We start from the raw sequence: 21898 nt of genomic DNA on the forward strand, positions 1-21898 counted from the left end.
TCAAGTATAAATCAACTTTATTTGAACTGTAAGTCACACACAGTCTAGGCTGGTCAGTTGTTCTAGGCTGGTAGCATAGTTCTAGATAAGCAGGTAAGGATTTGATGTCACCAAATGTGGTTAGCCTTCCACGAAGAAAATTTTATTTTATAACCTGAACTAATCACAAGGAGAATCTGACGTAAAGCAATGGGTGGCTCAGTGCTAACTCAATTCCTCTCCTGAAATTGCCTTATACTTCTTGTTGTATTTGTGGTGGCCTGACATTGCCCACCACCCCATGATTCTCTACATAGGATTACCCAGCACATGGTAATAATATAATCCAGTATTACATTATTATGTCACATATAATATTAATACAGTATTAAAATAATAAGAATATTTTCTGTGGTTTAACAAGGTAAAATGGCTTTGAATATTGCTTATTTTTTGATTCTGATATCTTCCATAGGGAATTCTGTGTACAAATCAACCCTATCAAATATCAGAAAAATCCATGAGAGAAAAAAATTATTTCATGGGCTTACACCTTGGTTTTCTAAAATATAAGGTAAGCCCTTATGTTTTCAGTTCAGTTCAGTTCAGTTCAGTCGATCAGTCGTGTCTGACTCTTTGCGACCCCATGAATCGCAGCACGCCAGGCCTCTCTGTCCATTACCAAGTCCCGGAGTTCACTCAAACTCATGTCCATTAAGTCGGTGATGTCATCCAGCCATCTCATCCTCTGTTGTCCCCTTCTCCTCCTGCCCCCAATCCCTCCCAGCATCAGAGTCTTTTCCAATGAGTCAGCTCTTCACATGAGGTGGCCAAAGTATTGGAGTTTCAGCTTGAGCATCATTCCTTCCAAAGAACATCCGGGACTGATCTCCTTTAGAATGGACTGGTTTTATAACTCTCTTTTTAAATAAAGCACTCATGAAAAATTTCTGGAATTTATTTGAGGATTTTACATAACCAAGATTCTGACCTTTTCTTGGTATATTAAACACCCTTTACAATCATTGTACTTATACCATGTTCTTCTAATCTGTTAATGGAGTAGACACTATTCCCCCTTAAGTCACCAAATTCCAGAATAGAAAAACAAACATTAGAAACTGAGAGGAGAGTCAAGTCAGACCGTCTCCTTGTTCCCAAGCATCTAGTCTGACCTCCCACATAGAGTGGTAATTTGTGCTTCAATCTCTGCTCTGTTGCACCACAATCTAGCAGAAATGGCAGTTCCCGGTTCCAAGATGGATATTTCTCAGGGAATGAATGGGAATGGAAAACAAATCTTGAGGTTGAAGGTTAATTATCGACAAAAATTATCCTTTGGCAATAACAACTTTCTCTGTAATATTAACAGAAGTGTCTTATGTAGTTTTGATGTATATTAATCTTGAAAGATGTTCTAAGACTGGCTGAAGCAGAAGAAATGACAGAAAGAGGGTTCTGAAAAGAAAATAAAGAGGAATGAATGAAGAATAAGCCCAGAGAGCATGGGAAATTGAAGGAGAGGACAGAAGTCATACATATCAGGGTCTGAATCCAGATGGGGAGGGAAGAAAGAGGAAACAGAACTCCCACAATCAGAGTGTAAATATGAAAGGGAGGGTATGAGGGATGATAAAGAAGCAAAGATGTGACTTCTCTGATGGTCCAATGGTTAAGACTCCTTGCTTCCAATGCAGGGGATGCAGGTTCCACCCCTGGTGGGGAAACTAAGATCGCACATGCCACACGGCGAGGCCACACACACACACAAAAAAAGCAGCAGCAAAGAGATGAGCATGTCTTTGTATTGGCTGTTTAAAGAAAGTGGGCTTCCCTGGTAGCTCAGATGGTAAAGGATGGTAAAGCAGGGTCTCCTGCTATGAGGAGACCCAGGTTCAATCCCTGGGTCAGGAAGATCCCCTGAAGGAAATGGCAACCCGTTCCAGTACTCTTGCCTGGACCATTCCATGGATGGAGGAGCCTGATGGTCTACAGTCCATGGGGTCACAAAGAATCAGACATGACTGAACAACTTCACTTTCAAAGAAAGGAGGGCTACAAAAGGAGAAGTGAGGAATTCGTTGAATAATGCATTGCTAGTTAAATCACCAAATAGAAGTTGGAGATTCCGCATAATTGTGCTATTATTCTCACTTACATTCTAATTAACAGAATTATATATAATGTGTAGGCTCACTTTATCTGGGGGTATGAGAGAAGTAAAGGGAACTCATTCACTTGTACCCAATGTACGAAAAAGAACACTCGGAAGGACCGCCATAGAAACAAAGCACCGCTCTCGTCTCAGCACATCTGTTATAGGACCGAACGACACAAGACGGTGTGAGATGCTTACCGCCTACCTTTACTCTGGGAAATCTTTCAGAAGTGGCTTTTTCCAAAAAAGGACTTCCCCAGAACAAAGCACAACAATATTAGCACAGAAGGTCTGGGTGTGGTTTTACTCACATCACTGCTCCCTTCGTGTTCACAAAATGTTTCTGCTCTCAGACCAGTGAGAAGTAGCTGAGCACCACAGGCACCAGGTAGCACCCTCACGAGACCCCTCACAGGATACATGCACACCACAAACCACTCTCCAGCTAGCTTCCCTCCATCCTCTGGAATAACAGACAGAACTGACGACGAGAGAGCTGTTGGTCTTCCAAAATGCCCAACATCTAGAGTGCCAGAGGCAGGATGAGACAGAAACCACGAACTCCTACCCAACAAGTATCTTGGGAATTAACCCAAGACCGATAATGTTCTGGCTTCCAGGAAGATAAGCAGCACAATGCTGTGGCTTATCTATGAATTCCTATATCCGAATTAACAAGCTATATGACTTTAGCTTCCCTGGTGGCTCAGATGGTAAAGAATCCCTGCAATGTGGGAGACCTGGGTTTGATCCCTTGGTTGGGAAGATACCCTGGAAGAGGGCATGGCAACCCACTCGAGTATTCCTGCCTGGAGAATCCCCATGGACAGAGGAGCCTGGCAGGCTACAGGCCATGGGGTCACAGAGAGTCGGACAAGACTGAGCAACTAAGAACAGCACATGACTTCAAGAAAGATCACCTTTCTGGTCTCAGTCTCCTCATTTCATAAAAAGCAGTCGAGTCAATCATCTCTTAGCATCCATCAGTATCTAAAAATATTATGGTAAACATTTTTTTCAGAGTAATTCGTGAGTTTAGCAGATTGCCGAAAACTTGAGCCTTAGTATCCTTTTCCTGGATCAGTTTAATCCTGTAATTCTAATGAGCTTAAGCAGTTTTATGTCATGATCAAAGGCAAGGATTCCTTACTCTCGCTCTCTGTTTGATCTACCTGCCTCTTGGTCCCCCCACTCTCATGATCCAGTCAGACGTGTCCATTTTGGATATTGGTTTCTGTTTTGATAATAACATTACTCAGGAAATACACAGCCATCAGGATGTTCTTGGCAATTCAGTGATTAGGCAGAATGGACTTCTGTGATTAGGTAGGCTTATTTCCACAATTCTAATCGAGTAAGATTCCTCCTAGGAAATCCTATCGAGCTACCGAGAATGAAGTATGTGGGCTTTTCTTTATAATAAGAGCCTCTAGGTCTGCCAAATTTTTAGAAGTCAGTAGGCAGTATTTGAGAACAACAGGAGGAAAAGAGAACAATGCATTCTCAAAAGCATCACATGTGTTTGGACTCCTATTTTTCAAAATGGAAATGGCCTTTTTTTTTTTCTGATTATTAAGATTTTTACCACATATTGTCAAATTGCCTTTCAGGAAGCTCGCCCTAGTTGATTTTCCCATCAGCATTCCACAGTGGCGACTTCCTCACACCCTCACCAAACAGGTATCAGATTCTGTGTGTCTTTGTCAATCCGTTGGTGAAAACAATACTATTTCTTTTCATTTGAATTTTTAATTATCAGTGAGGTTAGTTTTCACACATTTATTACAAATTGTTTACTTATGCTGTTTGTCCATTTTTCTTTTGTTGTGTCTCTTTTGCTTTATTCGTGTAAAAGAGCTCTTTATACTAAGGATATTTGTTCTTAATTATTTTTGTTCATGAGGTGTTTTTTTTTCCTGCATAAAAGTTTTCACTCTGCTTTAAGGAATAAAATATTTTAGTCTTTTGCTTTACTGTTTTTTTTTGCCCTGTTTAGGAAGTTCTTTCTTACCTCATCTATATATATATATATATTTTTTTTCAAGTATTTCACGCTCAATTGTAAATTTCTGGTGAATTTAAGTGCATTTTGGTATGTATTTTGGTAGAAAGGGTGACTTAGAGATTTCATTTTTTTCCAGTTATTTCAAATCCATTGACTGAAAAATCCAAATTTTCTTTTCTGATTTGAAATGTCTCTCCTTTCTAACACTAAACTCTTTATATACAGGTTTCTGGAGTTCTGACTGTTTTCCTTTGATCTCCTCATCTGATGTGAACTTATTCTGACACCACTACCAAAGTGTTTTTAATGAGTGTGGTTTCAAAATTCATTTTATTATGTGGTAAGGCAATGCTCCCAACTTGTCCTTCAAAAATTTCCTGGCTATTCACACAAGATTCTTGCTCCAACAGCAGTTGGGCACTTGAAGTGAAGTGCTGAATATATGTAAGTATTTTTCAAAGTGCACAAACTTGTGAAAGCCCTAAAGCAAATAATTTTATAGGAAACATCCATCCCTTCCTTTTAGACTTATTAAGATTAGTCACTGCTATTTTTTTTCAACCGTGCAGTCTATAGGATCTTAGTTCTCAGACCAGAGATTGCACCCACACCCTCGGCAGTGAGAGCACAGTGTTCTAACCACTGGACTGCCAGGAGATTCCCATTAAGATTGGTCGCTGCTTTGAAAGAATGCTTGGGGTGTAGGTGGTGTTGGGCATCAAGAATTTTCTAGCCCACAAGATGCATATTTGGCTTGCATATTATGGCCACAACGGTTTTAAGTGTGATGAAAATGTGTGCATCCTCTTTATCACACTATTCTTAAAAACGTTAAAATTATCATATATGTGGAAAGAATGCAACTTATAAGCGCCCCACCATTCGTAAAGCTATGTGGACTTGTTGAAACAAATCAGTTATTGAGCCTTTCAGTCACATTCATTTCCTCTGCCTTCCCTTAGACCTTGTTTGTCAGTTCCTATCTTGCTTTCAGCCTCTAGGGTCCCCTTTCCTCACAGCGAGAGTCACTTTATCACCCCCATCTATGATCTCTGAGTCAATTACTCACCACCCCAAACCAGGTGAGTGCTTCCACCATCCCCTTCACTCCTTAGTCATCTGGCATTGAAATTGCCATTGGTTTTACCTGGAACCCAGGTAGAGAGTAGAGACCATATGCTTTTCACCATTGTATGAAATCCCTAGCTCAGTCCCTGACACAGGCAAATTTCAGTAATATTTAGTGAGTGGGCGAACACTACAAACTAAATGTGACACAGGAGGGATACAAAGAGCTCTAGCCCAGGACTCTGGAATTTAACATCATCTTAATTGTTCCAACATTGCATTAGAGTCTCTAGGACTGCTCCTCCACGGTGATTCTGTCCCTGAACCCCACATTCCTGCTTTCCTCCCTGGTCCTGCGGAAAGGCTTGCCCCACCTGCCTACCAGCATACCCCATAACCTCAGGTTAGATCCTCAGGTGCCAGGTGTTAGCTTGAACTCCTTGTCATTTAATGCCACAGCATTTGGAGCCTGTGTACCTGTTCTTAGTTAGCTACGTGCGTAGGCTTTGTCTGATGGAGCCTAAGATATGTTCTTCATGTCTTAGAGTGGACTGTATGCCTCTCACTTCCGAATCAGTTGCTTTCATACGGCCCAAATCCTTTTAATTGCACACAATGCATGCTACACAACTCTTTGCGACCCCATGGACTGCATCCCTTCAGGTTCCTCTGTCCATGGCATTCTCCAGGCAAGAATAGGATCTCCTGGAGGAGGGCATGGCAACCCACTCCAGTACTTTTGCCTTGAGAATCCCATGAATGGAGAAGCCTGGAGGGCTGCAGTCCATGGGGTTGCACAGAGTTGGACATGACTGAGCTACTAAGCACACGAGTGCATGAGTGCAAAGTTACTTCAGTCGTGTCCAACTCTTTGCCACCCTGTGAGCCATAGAAGCCCGCCAGGCTGCTCCGTCCATGGGATTCTCCAGGCAGGAATACTGGAGTGTGTTGCCATCCCCTCCAGGGGATCTTTCCAACTCAGGGATGGAACTTGAATCTTTTATGTTTCCTGCATCAGCAGGTTGGTTCTTTACCACTAGCACCACTTGGGAAGCCCTGCCCCACAACTCCTATGAAACATCTGGGAACAGAAATCAGAATAACAATCCAGATATAAATCAAATTGTAAGATTTTTAACCATACATTCATACTATGTGGAAAAACAAGAGCTTTTTTTTCCCTCTAATCTCTCTCTCAAAAGGACAAAATTTTTCACTTTCTGGGAAACCACAAGTCACTTTCATCTGGTTTTCCCCCTAGTCCTCGCCTCTTTTTGAGTTCAACATTTCACGTGTTCATTTTGGGGAGATTCCATTGCAATACATCATCAGGAACACATGTGTTCCGCTGGGACCTTATTCCCTGGAAGATGTGAATGGTGATGTAAATAACAGCATCATTGGAATTCGGAGTAAGTAGTGCAGGAAAGAAAGTTATGGTGAAATAAGGCAAAATCAGGCAACTATAATCAATATTTCCTCTTGGGGTAATGCAGAGAGTACTGATGCTGATAGAGAACTTCAGCGATATTCATCAGCTGGAGCTGTCAGCAGAACATTAATTAAATGGCAGCTGTTGCTTTACCACTTGTAGGGGAGGGGAGCAATGCTGACTCCAAAATAGATTTCCGAGGATGAGAACATTTCCAGCCAGTAAACCAAATAAGAGCCCGGTTCTGGGTTTTTGTTTTTTTTTTATGAGTTTTGCAGCACATGAGTGAAGAGATGAGGAACTATTCGACTTGCGTTGATAGTTAGGTCTTATGCCACTACATTTAAAGTAAGAGTTCTAGTCGGCTGTTGGAAATACACACGTATCATGCTAATCGCAGCTACAGAGTCTAGCTTCGCTTCCACTCAGTTAAGGATTCATTATTCTCTGATGCTCTAATGAACATTTAAGATGTCTGTTGATGTTTAACTTGTAAGAAAAACAATATGTGGCCATTAAAGGTTTAGAAGCAGAGAAATAAACGACGTTGGTCACAGATTGTTATTCTCATGTTTTTATAAAATTATGCTCCATCCAGTTACTGATCAAAACTGCTCAGTAATGTTTATTCCTCAATTCCATGATATTTAACAGATTTACCTTATTGAGTACTTGTTTTGTGCCACGTGCTAAAAAGAGTCCAAGTCATACCTGGATCTATTTATCACATTAGTGTTTTAAATTTACATGTAAATATTTATCATGGACTATTTTTAATAAATCTTTACTTTTTGTTGACTTGCTATTGCTCTGAGAAATAGGTGCTACAGAATTTGCCATTGGTGATTTTCAACTTGGTAAAATTCATTCAACAGACAATGCATATAGATTTTCCCCAAGGTATGAAAACGCCTTCTCTATAGAATTTCAAACTTACAGAATCAATCAGAAAATTAATTCCATATATATGACCTAAAAATGTAGACTTCAAGAGGTCTTTGGAATACAATGACCCTCCGGCCAATCAATTCCATGGGAAAGACCAGCTTGTTTCCAGCACACCTGCTGCGATAGAAGTGAAGTGATTAATCCCTTCCTGTTGTTGATGTCATGAGAAGTTAGGGGGTGGTATGAAAGTCCAGACTGGGGGAATCCCAGGGAAAACAGTGAACACAGCCAAACTCACAGCATTAGGGGGAAAGTCAAGGTCTGAACAAGAGAGTAAAGTCTGCGGTTAGAATTTCCATGTAAAGGTAAGAACTATGTGTCCGAAGTTAAGACAGAAAAGATTATATTGGTCTGCAAAAGAAAGACAGAATGAAAGAAACAGTCACTGGGGAAAACGGAATACATTGGAACAGCCCCTAAGAGACTGGGTTGCCTCCAACTGGCCCACTTATTGGGAAAATAAAGAGTGCAAGGACCCAATCTCTAGTCAAGCAGCGGACCAATTAGTGGGACTCAGAGCACCAAGGCCAGCCGCCACAAGACCCCTGATGCTGAGACAGGGAAGCAGCTGCCGTTCAACACCTTACATTCTCAGAGTTGGCTCCAGAACAGCAAAGTGATTAAAAGATTAAGAGCACAAGCTGAGGAGTCCAGTTGCCCGGACTCTAATCACAAATCCACCACCTGCTTGCTGGAGGGCCTTTGGCGGTTCCCTCCGCATCCTCATCTGTAGAATGTAGCGCATATGGATATCTACCTCATATCCGCCTTGTTAGTGCCTAATGTATAGAACACACTCATTAAATATCAGCTACTTTGTTGTTTATTATGATCATGTGATAGAAAAGTTAATAGACTAGGACTCTGTAACTTCCACCAAGTGACCTCTCTTTCCCCTTCCTAATACTTTCTTCTTTAAAATGAAAAGACTGTGCTAGATAACTGGTTCTCAACCCTGGATGTACATTAAAATCAAATAAAAGCTTCTAAAATAGGTCTGTCCTTGGGCATCCACTCAGGTTAGCTTGAATCAGAACCTCTGGGGCTCTGCCTGCACATCTGCATTTTGAAAGCATCCCAAGTGATTCTGCTGGACACAGAGCATTCAGGACCGCAGACTTAAGGGCCTGATGACCCAGAGGGAGCTCAGAGTCTAGTGGTTTCCACTCTCTTTGGTACGGGTGACCCCAGGACCAAAGCTGCTTAATCATCAACAATCTGAGACTCAGAGCCCCCATTCCTGCTCAAAATGAGACCAGGTATGGCAGTGCCAAGAGCTAGAAGCCTCACAGAATGTCTTAATTATCACATAGCTTGGGAGCCAGGAGGAATTTAGAATAATTGAATGAGAAAAAAAAAGGACTTCCAGAAGCCAACCAGTGAAGCCCTTTTTCTCCAAAGGATATAAGCACTAATTCTTTCCCTCCGTTGACACTGTTACACCTTTTTACATAAAGACAGGGAGGACAAAAGAGAAATTCTTGGTTTGTTGTAAGAAAGTCAGGAGAGATCACGTGAATGAAAAAGAACACCTTGATGAAATGTATCACTGCCTCTACTTTGGATTAACTAGATCCCTGCCACAGAGCAGAGAGTGTATTTGCTCCAGGTGTTTAGCCTGTCAAGTCAGTAGTGCACAAGTCCTGGGTGCTCACCAGCACTGAGCAAGCAGGAGCAGGGGCTGGGGTGTGTTAGTATAGTTGTGACAAGATGCTGTTTGTAATTTAGAGAATAGAACTTCTCATGACGCTAGGGACGCATTCTGCTATATGTTTACTTCACATGAAACATTCACTTTCCTGGGATATTCAATCCCACCACCTAGAATATTTGATACACTGAAGAAGTAGAGTATTTATGGCTACTAGCATAAGAAATGGAGAAGGCAATGGCACCCCACTCCAGTACTCCTGCCTGGAAAATCCCATGGATGGAGGAGCCTGGAAGGCTGCAGTCCATGGGGTCGCTGAGGGTCGGACACAACTTGAGCGACTTCACCTTCACTTTTCACTTTCCTGCATTGGAGAAGGAAATGGCAACCCACTCCAGTACTCCTGCCTGGAAAATCCCAGGGACGGGGGAGCCTGGCAGGCTGCAGTCCATGGGGTCGCTGAGGGTCTGACACAACTGAGTGACTTCACTTTCACTTTCCTGCATTGGAGAAGGAAATGGCAACCCACTCCAGTGTTCTTGCCTGGAGAATCCCAGGGACGGGGGAACCTGGTGGGCTGCCGCCTATGGGGTCACACAGAGTTGGACACGACTGAAGTGACTTAGCAGCAGCATAAGAAAATGCAAAGCATTATCCTCTCCATCAAAACTGTATTAGAGCTGCTCTCCTTTTGTTATTACTTCAGACAATGCAAAAGTTAAGTGCCATACAAGCAAACATAAACTCAGAATTTCCAATTCTATCCAGACAGATTTTTAGCATCATTTTTAACTCTCGGTTTTTATTTTGGGGGTATAGTTGATTTACAGTGTTGTACTACTTTCAGGTAACTTTTGGTTTGAATAAAGATAAAGGAATTAAACAGAATAACCAATAAAACATCTCATACCATTGTTCCACTGTAACAAACCACTGACTGTAAGATATCAGGTAATTTTCCTTAAACTACAGCATGCTCTCTGGTTTTCAGAAGGAACAACATGCTGCCAGATTGACAACTCATTACCTAAGCAAAGTCGCTGGGAGCCAGTAAGAGCTCTCATGGGCTTCCCGGGTGGCGCTAGTGGTAAAGAACACACCTGCCAATGCAGGAGACATAAGGGATGCCAGTTTGATCCCAGCAACAGGAAGATTCCCTGGAGGAGGGCATGGCAACCCACTCTAGTAGTCTTGCCTAGAGAATTCCACGGACAGAGGAGCCTGGCAGGCCACAGTCCTTAGGGTCATCAAGAGCTGGACAAGACTGAAGTGACTTAGCATGCACAAGAGATCTTATACAGAATGTGACTTTCTGTCCCCTTCCTCACTGTTTCCCCCAACTAACTTACACACACCACCAAAGGCTTCTTCCAGAATTACTGCTACCAGCAGCTGGAATAAGTATGTTGCAGGACTCTCTCTTGTACCACTTAACAAATGGAATGCCCATGACCAAGACAGAGATCTGCAGAGCATTTCATGACAATAGAAGGTGGAGTTCTAACTTGTCAACAGGAGCAACAACATACCAAAACCTCCAACAGCATCAAAGGATTTGGCTACGATAGCACACATAATAGACCATAAATTCAAACACTCCAAGGCCTCCTCTTTCAGAGAAACATCTCAGCAGTGTAGAAGCTGAACACTGCATTGTGCCATCGCCACTGGAATAAGAGTTTCTGTGTTCCAAAGACCCCAGGCCTATCTCCTCCTGAGCTGCCCAATTCCAGTGGCCACTGCAGCTTCCGGCTCCACTTCAGGACTCACGAGAAGAGCCCCAAATGGACTTTCAACCTTGAGTCTCTTTGTTTTTTGTCCTTCGGACTTCAGACTGCAGGGGCAGCTGACCCCCTGCAGGGTCACATCTCACCAAAACCTCTTGAAACAGGAGGGAAGAGGGCAGGGCACAACTTTTGAAAGAATGGCATAGCCCAAGAACACAACATAAAACAATTAGAATCAAACGAGTCCAAGATGTCAGACAAGTCAATGTCAACCAGACCTTGATCCTGAATAAGCAAAGCTAAATGACGTACCCAGAGGTGCCATGACAGTTCCAAGGCACCATCAAAGGGCCAAAAAAGTGGGCAGTAGCCCAATTCCTGGACATCTCCTCCCCTTCCCCAAAATAATTGGAATAATCCTCCCACTCTTTAGCCTATGAAATTACCCAGCCCAGAAAAACTAACCATGTCACATTTCATGGCCTTCTACTTGCCCTCTGCAATGGCCCACACTCTGCCTGTGGAGTGTGTTTCTCTATGAATAAATCTACTTCTTACCTATCACTTTGTCTCCCACTGAATTCTTTCTGTGATAAGACATAAGAACCGGAGCTTCATTACTATGCCTTTTGGGCTGGGTTCAAGTCCCGATCTTAGGTAAAGGGCTTCAGCCTCACAGTCATTGAAGTACAGATCCTCCTTGAACAGCTGCCTCCTTTACAAGAAAGTGGTGAAAATATGGACTAAATAAAGGCAAATTGCCCAGATTTGAATCTCAAACCTACCATCAAGTTACTTGTCATTTATAGCCCTAATTTTTCTAATCCACAAAACAAGAGATAAAAATAGTGCCTCATCAGGCTGTTATGAGGAGTAAATAAAATCATCCGAAATGCCTGGCACAGAATAATCTCCAGTGTCTGCTATTATTATGATCACTTACGCATACTAAATCATTATGCACAGCTCTATCGTAAAACGTTATGTAGATAATGTATATTAAAAAGTACCTATTATTATCATTATATTGTCTTTTGTATCACTATAAAACAATTGGGATTCAGATGTCCCAGTCATTAGCTGGAACACCTGGCATTCTGGGCAACTATCTATGGAATGAACAGAATATGGAAGGTGGGGATTTGTCACCGAAGTTGAGGGGCCCCCGAGGAGTAAATTCTACCAAAGCAGCTGGCTTCCTTGAGGGCCAAACAAGCAGGCTGGGACCAGAGCAACTGGCCTGGTGGCATCCAAACCAGAAGATGAGCTCTATCAAGCCAGCATGTGAAAGTCAAGCTTATGTGTAAAGGCCACGCCCTCATCCAAATTCCAGGCTGCCCTTGAAGCATGTGTCACTCACTAAACAGTTAATGAAACACAAAGAGCCCTGAATATCTCCAGTGTCACATTGCAAGACTTATAGAATAATTAGGAAAAATCTGAGCTGGCAGAAGTCTTCCTGGCTTGCACTGGCAGGCAGACCATCTTTGTTTTTCATTAGTGTGTGTTGTCGTCACAGTAACTGCAAGCCTCCAAATACAGGCCCGGGCTGTCATTTCCTCGTGTACTTAGGCTGCCACACTGAAATAGCATTATGAACTCAGCAATGCCTCTTCCTTTCCTGTTGTGCTGTGGTGCCTCAGTCAAAGAAGCAGGCCCTAAAATGAGTTACTGAAGACATAAGTATATTAAAGAGATATAAAGAAAAATAAAGTTCATTTATCCCTATTACTGTATTGTCTATGACTCATGTGTATGTCAGGGTAGGGGGGGAATCTTATTTTTGCAAAGATCTTTTAGATAAACAAGGCAAGTTGGCAGTAACTTGATTGTCTTGGTGATGTCAGTAGTCTACTGCTTTCAATCAAATTGTCTTTTGGCTTTAAATCTGTAGCAAATCATTTTTTAAAGACTGCATTTGGCCAACTCTAATATGTCCATTTCATGGCTTTCTTTCACCTTTTCCTTACAAAGATAAGCAACAGATAATTCACTACTTCAAAGTAACTTGGAAAGACTGCTGCTGCTGCTGCTGCTGCTAAGTTGCTTCAGTCGTGTCCCACTCTGTGTGACCCCACAGACGGCAGCCCACCAGGCTTCCCCGTCCCTGGGATTCTCCAGGCAAGAACACTGGAGTGGGTTGCCATTTCCTTCTCCAATACATGAAAGTGAAAAGTGAAAGTGAAGTCGCTCAGTCGTGTCTGACTCTTATCGACCCCATGGACTGCAGCCTACCAGGCTCCTCGGTCCATGGGATTTTCCAGGCAAGAGTACTGGAGTGGGGTGCCATTGCCTTCTCTGTTGGAAAGACTGGAAGATTGCAATTACAATTATTGAAAAAGCAAAAATAAACTACTTTCAAGTGTAGACATAGGTCTTTGGCCAGTGAAGCAAAAACCATCCTCATCTATGTTTTGATGAAGGCGCTGGATGACAGCATTAAAGCAAAAACAGAAAAGTCCCTGAACCTTAAGGGCTCAATGAAAGTCAGACCACTTGAGATAAATTCTGCATTAGCTTTAAAAATTCTTGTTAAAGTCTGTCTCTCACAGACCTCGGGAACACATAAATCACACAATATTATGCACGTTGACACTATTTCCCAAAAAGGAAACACAACACCAACCTTCTCTTGACTTTTCAGTGCTGCTGTGGCTTAAACAAAGCTCTCGGGGACTAGAGTGCTGGTTAATATCGTGTTTCTTCATCTTTTTGCTGGGAGTTTCTCAAGTTCTGCAATCAGCTGGTCAAAAGCCAACTAGAGCTGCCCAATTCATGTTGGACTTTCCTAATTCTGAGTTCTTACACAACTCACTGCCTAGCCTTTGAAATTACACTGCCTTAGCTGCCATCATGAGGAAAGCTGTATTCTGCCTGCAGCCTTGTCTCCTCTCTGAATAGGACTGACCATTTAAGGAAAAAGAAGAACATGATCCAGTACATTTTCCTGAGGTTCCCATATTTTTGCTCTAGAAGCTTTATAATGTATTCTATAAAGCCAGCAAATTTCTCTTATTATTTTCTTCCCTTTCTTTCCTTCCTTTCCTTTTTCTTTCTTTCTAAAACAAGGTCTTCACTAGAGAATGATCATTCTGAAATTCAGTTTGCTTTACCTTTTAGAAACTCATCCTTTCGATCACAAAAAATAAAGCTAAATGGATAGGTCTAAACTGTAAGTACCCCGCATAAGGTTTGTTGGCACTAAAGTTACTAAGAAACTTCTCCACTTATAAGAGTGCTTCATATATTTTTGGTTAAGTTAAATACACAGAATAATAAGCAGCCCATAACATACTTGTACATCTTTATAATGGAACACTTTTTTTTTTTGCCTTGGAATATACTTTCTTGTCATGTTTAAGAAGAATGACTAGGATTAAGGGCAATAAACAGCAAGAATCCACTTGTATTTGGTGAGGTTGAACGTAGTGTAAAATGACCTTTTCAGTCTTTTCATTTTTATCTGTTACTAGGTTAGTAAAACAAAACATCTAAAGGAATAAATAGAGAGTGATAAATTTAATAATATATCCCTCCTTGAAGGAGGAAGTCTCCCTTACACACATTACCAAGCACCGTTGGCTATAAAAGAGACACCCAAACTCTACGTATAAACACACTTTATCTCCAACTGCAAATATAGAAACCAGGGTACCGTCTATGCTGTGCATGATTTCTTGGCCTTCTTAGTAATAATTCTATAAGACAGCGCACTGCTGAGTGAGAAGGGAGGGACTGAAATATAAATTCCATACTAAACTATTGGCTGGAGCTCAAATCAGGTCTTCTTAGAATACTCAGCCACAAAATATGTCACTAACAGGATTCCACATTTGAACAATATATTCTTCCACCTTTCCTATGATCTATGAATGTGATTTGACAGAGGAAATGATAACTATATTTAAGGCGTAGTAATCGAGAAAGAGTAACTTAAATTTATTGAAACGTATTGGGAAAATATAAGTTTTATTAACTCATTTAATTTTCCAAATAACTCTGAGGAAGATAGCATTATTATTCCCATTTTACAGATGAGAAAACTGAGACACAGGGGGTAATTTGCCCAGGGGCATGGTGAGCTGAAATCTGAATCCAGGCCATCTGACTTCCCTATGCAATTAGCCTTTCCTGTCACCTCCACGTCCATGACATAACCTTTCTGTTAGCTCTTCAACTCAGACACAGTATAAGGAAACAAAACATATATTTTTTTAAGGAAACAAAATGTATTTTATCAGCTTAGCTTTTATTCTATTGCTGTATATCTTAAAATAATTAATTTATAAACAAATGTATGTTGCAGGTTTTTAAATGTTATTTTTCTAATAAGGTGTTACCAATTTTAAACTTTTTTGCTGAAATATTAGTAGATCTCAACCTAAGCTTACCATTCACTTCCCATGATAATGCTTTTTTAAAACTTACATGTTAGGAGACAAATAAGTGAAAATGTTGATTAAACAAGCTCTATAAAATTCTGTTTCTTAGGGTACCTGTTTTGTGAAGAAATGCCCATCTTTCAAAAAAGATAATTAGCATTACTTTAGAATGTATTGGAGAAGGCAACGGCACCCCACTCCAGTACTCTTGCCTGGAAAATCCCATGGGTGGAGGAGCCTGGTGGGCTGCAATCCGTGGGGTTTCGAAGAGTCGGACACGACTGAGTGACTTCCCTTTCACTTTTCACTTTCATGCGTTGGAGAAGGAAATGGCAACCCACTCCAGTGTTCTTGCCTGGAGAATCCCAGGGACGGGGGAGCCTGGTGGGCTGCCCTCTATGGGGTCGCACAGAGTCGGACACGACTGAAGTGACTCAGCAGCAGAATGTATCTTTTACCACAAAGTTTCACTTCTAAAGAATAAGTAAGGGGCTTCCCTGGTGGTCCAGTGGCTCCGATTCTGCATTTCCAGTGCAGGGGGCTTGAGTTCAACCCCTGGTCAGGGAACTAGATCCCACACGCCACAACTAAAGATCTCACATGCTGCAACTAAGACTCAGTGCAGCCAAACGAATAAATCATTTAAAAGAATAAGTAAAAATCATAACCACCAAGAAAGCACTGTTAAATGAATGTATTAAATGCCTCATAAATTTCATTGGAAAATCCCCTAGTGGTTCTTGCTGAACACCCATTTAAAAGAGTAATTTTAACTTCCTTGGTTATGTCAAAATATAAAGAGAATGCTTTTCTTTTGGTGAACACAGAAAAACATTCGTTCAAAGTCAGGATTCACACTTTATCTCACACAGAAAGGCTATAAGTGATTTAAAATAAAACTGAGAAATGTCTCTCTTTAAAATAGCGAGGGAAATTTTTTAAAAGATAAGCACGATATTTAAACATTTTAATGTTCAAGGCCGGATTTTAATTCATGATGACCCACAAATGGAAGGAATTACGATTTAAATGAACAGTGCCAAAAGTAACTATAAATAGAATCTGGTACCAAAAGACAATAAAAGTAGATAAGTCACAGTATTTTGAAGTCTAAGTATATACACAGGAGACGCATGTATATTTACATATATGTATATATATATATATATATACATACACACACATACATACAGTCTTTATATGTCCCCCTTCCTATTTCCTTCTTGAGGTGTACATTATCTCCACAATCAAGTATATGAGCATAGTTACCATCACTTGTAATTTTTCTGTGCTCGTTAAACTATGAAGACCTTTCTTGAGAAATTTTTGAGACAAAAAGCTATTAACTGCATTTATAGTGGCTTGTCTTAATTTTATACTAATCTATACGCTCTCTCATGCTCATCATTAGAAATCCAGAGTGAAAACTGTTCATAGAACATCCACAAGACGCATGGCACGGAACAGCTTCAGAGCCAAAGGGTGTTTAGGATAATGCCTTGTACCTGGTCGCTTTCATAAAATTGTTCTGAATTTAAAGAGGTAAACCCCATTCTGTGTATGCATGCGTGCTCAGATACTTCAGTCCTGTCTGATTCTTTGCGACCCGATGTACTGTAGCCTGCCAGACTCCTCTGTCCATGGGGATTCTTCAGGCAAGAATACTAGAGTGGGTTGCCATGCCCTCTTCCAGAGGATCTTCCTGACCCAGGGATTGAACCTGCATCTCCTGCATTGCAGGTGGATTCTTTACCCTCTGGGCGACCTGGGAAACCCAAACCCCACTCCAAAAAACCCTAGTTCTAATAGAGCACTAAAGATCCAAACTAAGAGGGAATCACTTCTAACAGGTATGCCCCAGGAAATCACCGTGAAAGGGGAAGCCACTGCTGTGAGTTTTAAATAGTGGACAAAGTGTCTTCAGGAAAGGGGAGGAAAAGTGTTCCAGGCAGGAGGGCACAAGATGGGCAGAGGCGGGGCACTGAAAGGCACGGTATGCAGGTGTTTGGAGAAGGGCCCGAAATCTGACCTATCTGAAGCAGAGGGACATTTGTTGTTGAGTAGTGGGAGCTGAGACTGGAAAAGTTAAGTACGTGCCAGATGATGGAAGGTTTTCAAAATACCCAGCCTAGGTGTTTGGCAGCAACTAGAAGTCAAAGAAGATAACTGAGGAGTAGAAGAGACAAGCACAGGAAAATTAACCCCACAGTCATGGGGTAGTTGGGGGGCTTCCCACGTAGCTCAGTGGTTAAGAATCCACCTGCCAAGCAGGAGATGAGGGTTCGATCCCTGGGTTGGGAAAATCCCCTGTAGAAGGAAATGACAACCCACTCCAGTATTCTTGCCTGGGAAATCGCATGTACAGGGGAGTTTAGGGGGCTACAGTCCATGGGGTGGAAAAGAGTCAAAGACACAACTTAGCGACTAAACAACCACAGCGTGTGCAAGGTGGTTTGCATGGTAATGAGGGGGGGAAGTGCAGCAGAACTGTCATGATACACACCAGACCCAGGATGAAGGGAATAGATCTTACGGTGGTGGAGACACAGCAGTGAAATCTCTTATGGTGAAGGGGAAAGGGACGACTCCAAAATAACACGGAAATGTGAACTTGAGTGAACAAGAGAACACAATCTATGCAGTCGATTGTTCATATACTGGAGGAAAGCACGTGCTCTAACCTGAGCTATTTTTGATTCTCAAGGGTAAACTTACAGTCATGAAGACAATGATACTCAAAACTCAGTCCATCAGGAAACATGGCTTTCACTCAGAGCCAAATCCTGCACTCCATTATCCTCACACTGTTCCACCAACTCCAAAAGAAATTACCCGCCTCCAAAATCTACTACTGGCAGATTTTGGCAGTACACATACATTTGTAAGCCAACAGTGTGACCCTTCCTAAGATCAAAACAAGAAAAATGTAAAGCATTTAGTTCAGATTTTTCAAAACTCTTTAAAGACAAAGATGCTGCATCTCCACCAAAGTATTAGAAGTTTCATTCTCTGACACCAAGTTTCAACAGAATACATGATTAGCTGCATTTACTTTGTAAACTAATGGCACAATCAGAGTCGTGAAATATAATACATACTGAAATGATGTGCTGTTTCATTTTTCTGAGCATATGATATACAACCTTTAATTAGTTTTTCTTAACATTCTTAACATTTACTGGAAGAGTTGATACATTCTGGTCAACAATGTGTTCAAAACTGGCCTTGGGTAAATTATTTCTCTAAAGTTGACAAAATAGACTCAACTGGTTTTTTAAATGTGCATTTGTATCTTCTTTGAAATTATCCTTGGTTTAGAATATTCAAACAATCATGTTCAACTAGAGGAACAAACTTCTTATGCAAATCCAACCCAACTACAGACACAAGTTATCAACTAACCACGTCATCAATGTGCAGCCATAACTTTTGTCACAGTCAGTGTGATATTGATCACTCTAAGCAATTCTGATAAAACTGCAGGGCAAGTCCTGGAAGCAAAGACAATGCAACAGATGAAAAGAGGATGTCCTTCACACTATGGTGAACACATTCATACTCAAATATGTGCAACTTAAGAAAGAATTTTTCTAACACACTCAATTTGAGTTTTAAAAATCAGGATCTATCTTATCGGTATACAAGCAATTACTCAAAAACCACACACACAAAATAACATTCTCCTGCATAGTTTATATTCAACAACTGCAAAAGCAGTGATTTGAAACCAGGCATATCTTGTGCCTCGTCAGAAGCGCTTGGGGTGACTGTAATGTAACGAGGTCAGAACTAGCACAAGGTGTACCAGTGTAATCAGAGACGGCGGGTAAGGGAGAAGCGGCAGGGCGAAAGTACAGCAACACAAACACACACAGGACTTCCCTCTCATTTACCGCACGAGCTGCTCAGCGAGTTTCATTACATGAAAGTGCTTTTGCTTCTAGGGAAAATATCCCCTCCATTGGTTAGCCATCCTCACTGCGAAAGGACTGTGAAGTTGTCCTTTGTCAGATTTCTGTTACCTGCCAGAAAATGATCACTTGGCAGAAATATTTTGATGGCTATTAAAGCATCATAACGATCTTTGTGTTTAAAAAGCGATCGGGTAATTCTGAGAAAGAGATGACTTTCTGATTCTTTAAAAAACAATTCAGTGATTGTCCTCAGTTTCAAATGTGTTATCAGGTAGTGGAACAGTGAGACTCAAAGGAAACAGACAACACAGAGTCAGAGAGAGCTCTCTTCTTGTGGAAGCAGAAATGTCTTAAGAGAGTTAAGTAGCTGTGCATTTCAGTCTTACCTGACTGGCAGGCAGCTCGTCTAAACCAAAGGTAAGTCCTTTACGGAGGTAGCTTATCCTTTGAAGAACCCAGTGGCTTGCCCCACAGCCCAAGAGAGACTGGAGTCCTGGAAAACCATCCAGCCCAAAAGAATACAGAGGAAAAAGCTTTCCCACTTTTCTTTCCTAGGACTAGCCAATAGCTGAAGTCATGCAGGAAACGGGGTAGTAGAGAAGGGAAAGCGGCTCCTTCTCCCTGAAATCCCGATCAGCAGCAATTGGAGGCTGTTGTATCTCTCCCACCCAGACTTTTGTTTAAAAGTTTTTTCAACTGTTGCTAGGTGTTGTTGGGTTTCTGAGATTAGGTTTCTCGTCTTCTGCTCCCTTCACAGCACTGTCAGAGCTATGACTTTGTCGAGGAGCTGAGCTCGCGTGTGCTATATTTAACCAGTGTTCTCAGCAAGTCAAGCCTGTCAACAGCTGAGAAGTTTGGAGCCGGCTCTGCTCAGTTCCTCGGCAGCCGGGTTATCAGTGGATACGGCTCTGCTCGCCCCGGAAAAGATTGCGGGGAAACGGCAGACCCTTTTAAGGACTGCTGCTCATGACACAGACATAATTATTGCTGGAAGCCCTTAAACGCCGAGTGTGATTTGGAACTCAGGTTTTTAAAATCAGAAAAGAAGCAGTGGCAGTTGCCTCGAGCAGAGCAATTTACCAAAGCAATATTCCCCTCAATTAGGCTTTCTGAGATCAACCTTCTTGGATAGAAAAGTCTTAAAACAAACAAACAAACAAACAAACTGTAAGGCGATCGTTGGGGAAATTCACAGTAAGAGATCAGTCCCAAGCAATTGTTTCCATTGATGTGTTACATACACATTGAAATTACATTCATAACTGTCATCGCAGACGTAATCAGCTTTTATACCTGACTGTTATTAAGGTAGTTTTATCATAAAGGAATGTCTGTAACATAACGTTTTTGAAAGGAAAATCTTAGTGTTCTTCTTGAGATCATTCATTCAAAGCAAGAAATGGAGAAGGCTCCAGGAAAACCAGGACTTGAGACACCTCTGGTTGTTCACAGCCTTGGCTAATCATTAACCCTCGAGTCTCCAAAACCAGAGTGGTCACTTCTACCCAGAACTCCAAAATGAAGAATGCCTTCAGATATTTTTATTTGCTTTATTCTATGTCAGAAAATAACACTAATCTGTCAAGATTAAGAATCATGAAAAAATGTGTGTTTAAGGCTATTCTCGGAAATGGCTTACTAATTGCCCATGTGGAATTAACAGTAAGAGGAGCTAAGAGAAGGAAGGGAGACAGACAGACAGACACACACATACACACACACACACACACGCACACACACATTATTGGCTAACACATGAGAATATTGCCCTGACAAAAAAAAAACCTCATCAAAATCACTAAAAATGTTGACCCCTTTCCTAAGACAATTTTATCAGTTTAAAGGTATCCTTTCTTTTGACTTGGAAACTAAATTTGGACCAAGGAGGCATGTAACGGCATAGATTTAATATTTTAAGTACTACATACTTGCAGCAAGAGGCTTATATGCTGGAGAACCCTAATGTCTGTCTGGGAAAGGCTGCCACTTTTCACAAGGGGTGTGTGTATCCTTCTTTTTAAAGAAATGACACTGACCTTCAATGCTAGCTGATCGTACACCTCAACCTATTAGAAAATGTCTCAGCTGTTCCCATGCCATCCACCTCACTAACAGCATTCATCTTCTTTCCCTTATTTATTTAGTGCTATTCACATATAAAATTTATTTAGTATTTTTACTGCATTAATTTAGTACACATAAATACATTATTTAGTACATATATTTAGTACTAATTCATTTAGTACTACTTATGACATTATGTAGTACTATTTACTACATATAAAATTTATTTAGTACTATCCACATAAAAAAGCAGAGACATTAGTTTGCCAGCAAAGGTCCCTATAGTCAAAGCTATGGTTTTTCCAGTAGTCATGTATGGATGTGAGATTCTGACCATAAAGAAGACTGGACACTGAAGAATTGATGCTTTTGAACTGTGGTCTTGGAAAAGACTCTTGGGAGTCCCTCGGACTGCAAGGAGATCAAACCAGTCAATCCTAAAGGAAATCGATCCTAACTATTCATTGGAAGGACTAATGCTAAAGCTGAAGCTCTAATACTTTGGCCACCTGATGCGAAAAGCTGACTCATTAGAAAAGACCCTGATGCTGGGAAAGTTTGAAGGCAGGA

General features: G+C 41.3%; 1 protein-coding gene across 3 annotated transcripts in view; it reads right to left on the minus strand.

The window, feature by feature from the left end:
- FILIP1 (filamin A interacting protein 1) overlaps positions 1 to 20123 on the minus strand; it is a 223944-nt gene extending 203821 nt beyond the window's left edge. For 2 of the 3 annotated variants that reach the window (XM_005902814.3, XM_070376210.1), the window contains exon 1: positions 19651 to 20123. The gene's annotated coding sequence lies outside the window, so the exon portion shown is untranslated. The remainder of the gene's footprint in view (positions 1 to 19650) is intronic. The other variant, XM_014480470.2, reaches the window with a different exon arrangement.
- Positions 20124 to 21898: the final 1775 nt, after the last annotated feature.

This window comes from Bos mutus, chromosome 9 (assembly GCF_027580195.1).
Source record: "Bos mutus isolate GX-2022 chromosome 9, NWIPB_WYAK_1.1, whole genome shotgun sequence".
Classification (NCBI taxonomy): domain Eukaryota; kingdom Metazoa; phylum Chordata; class Mammalia; order Artiodactyla; family Bovidae; genus Bos; species Bos mutus.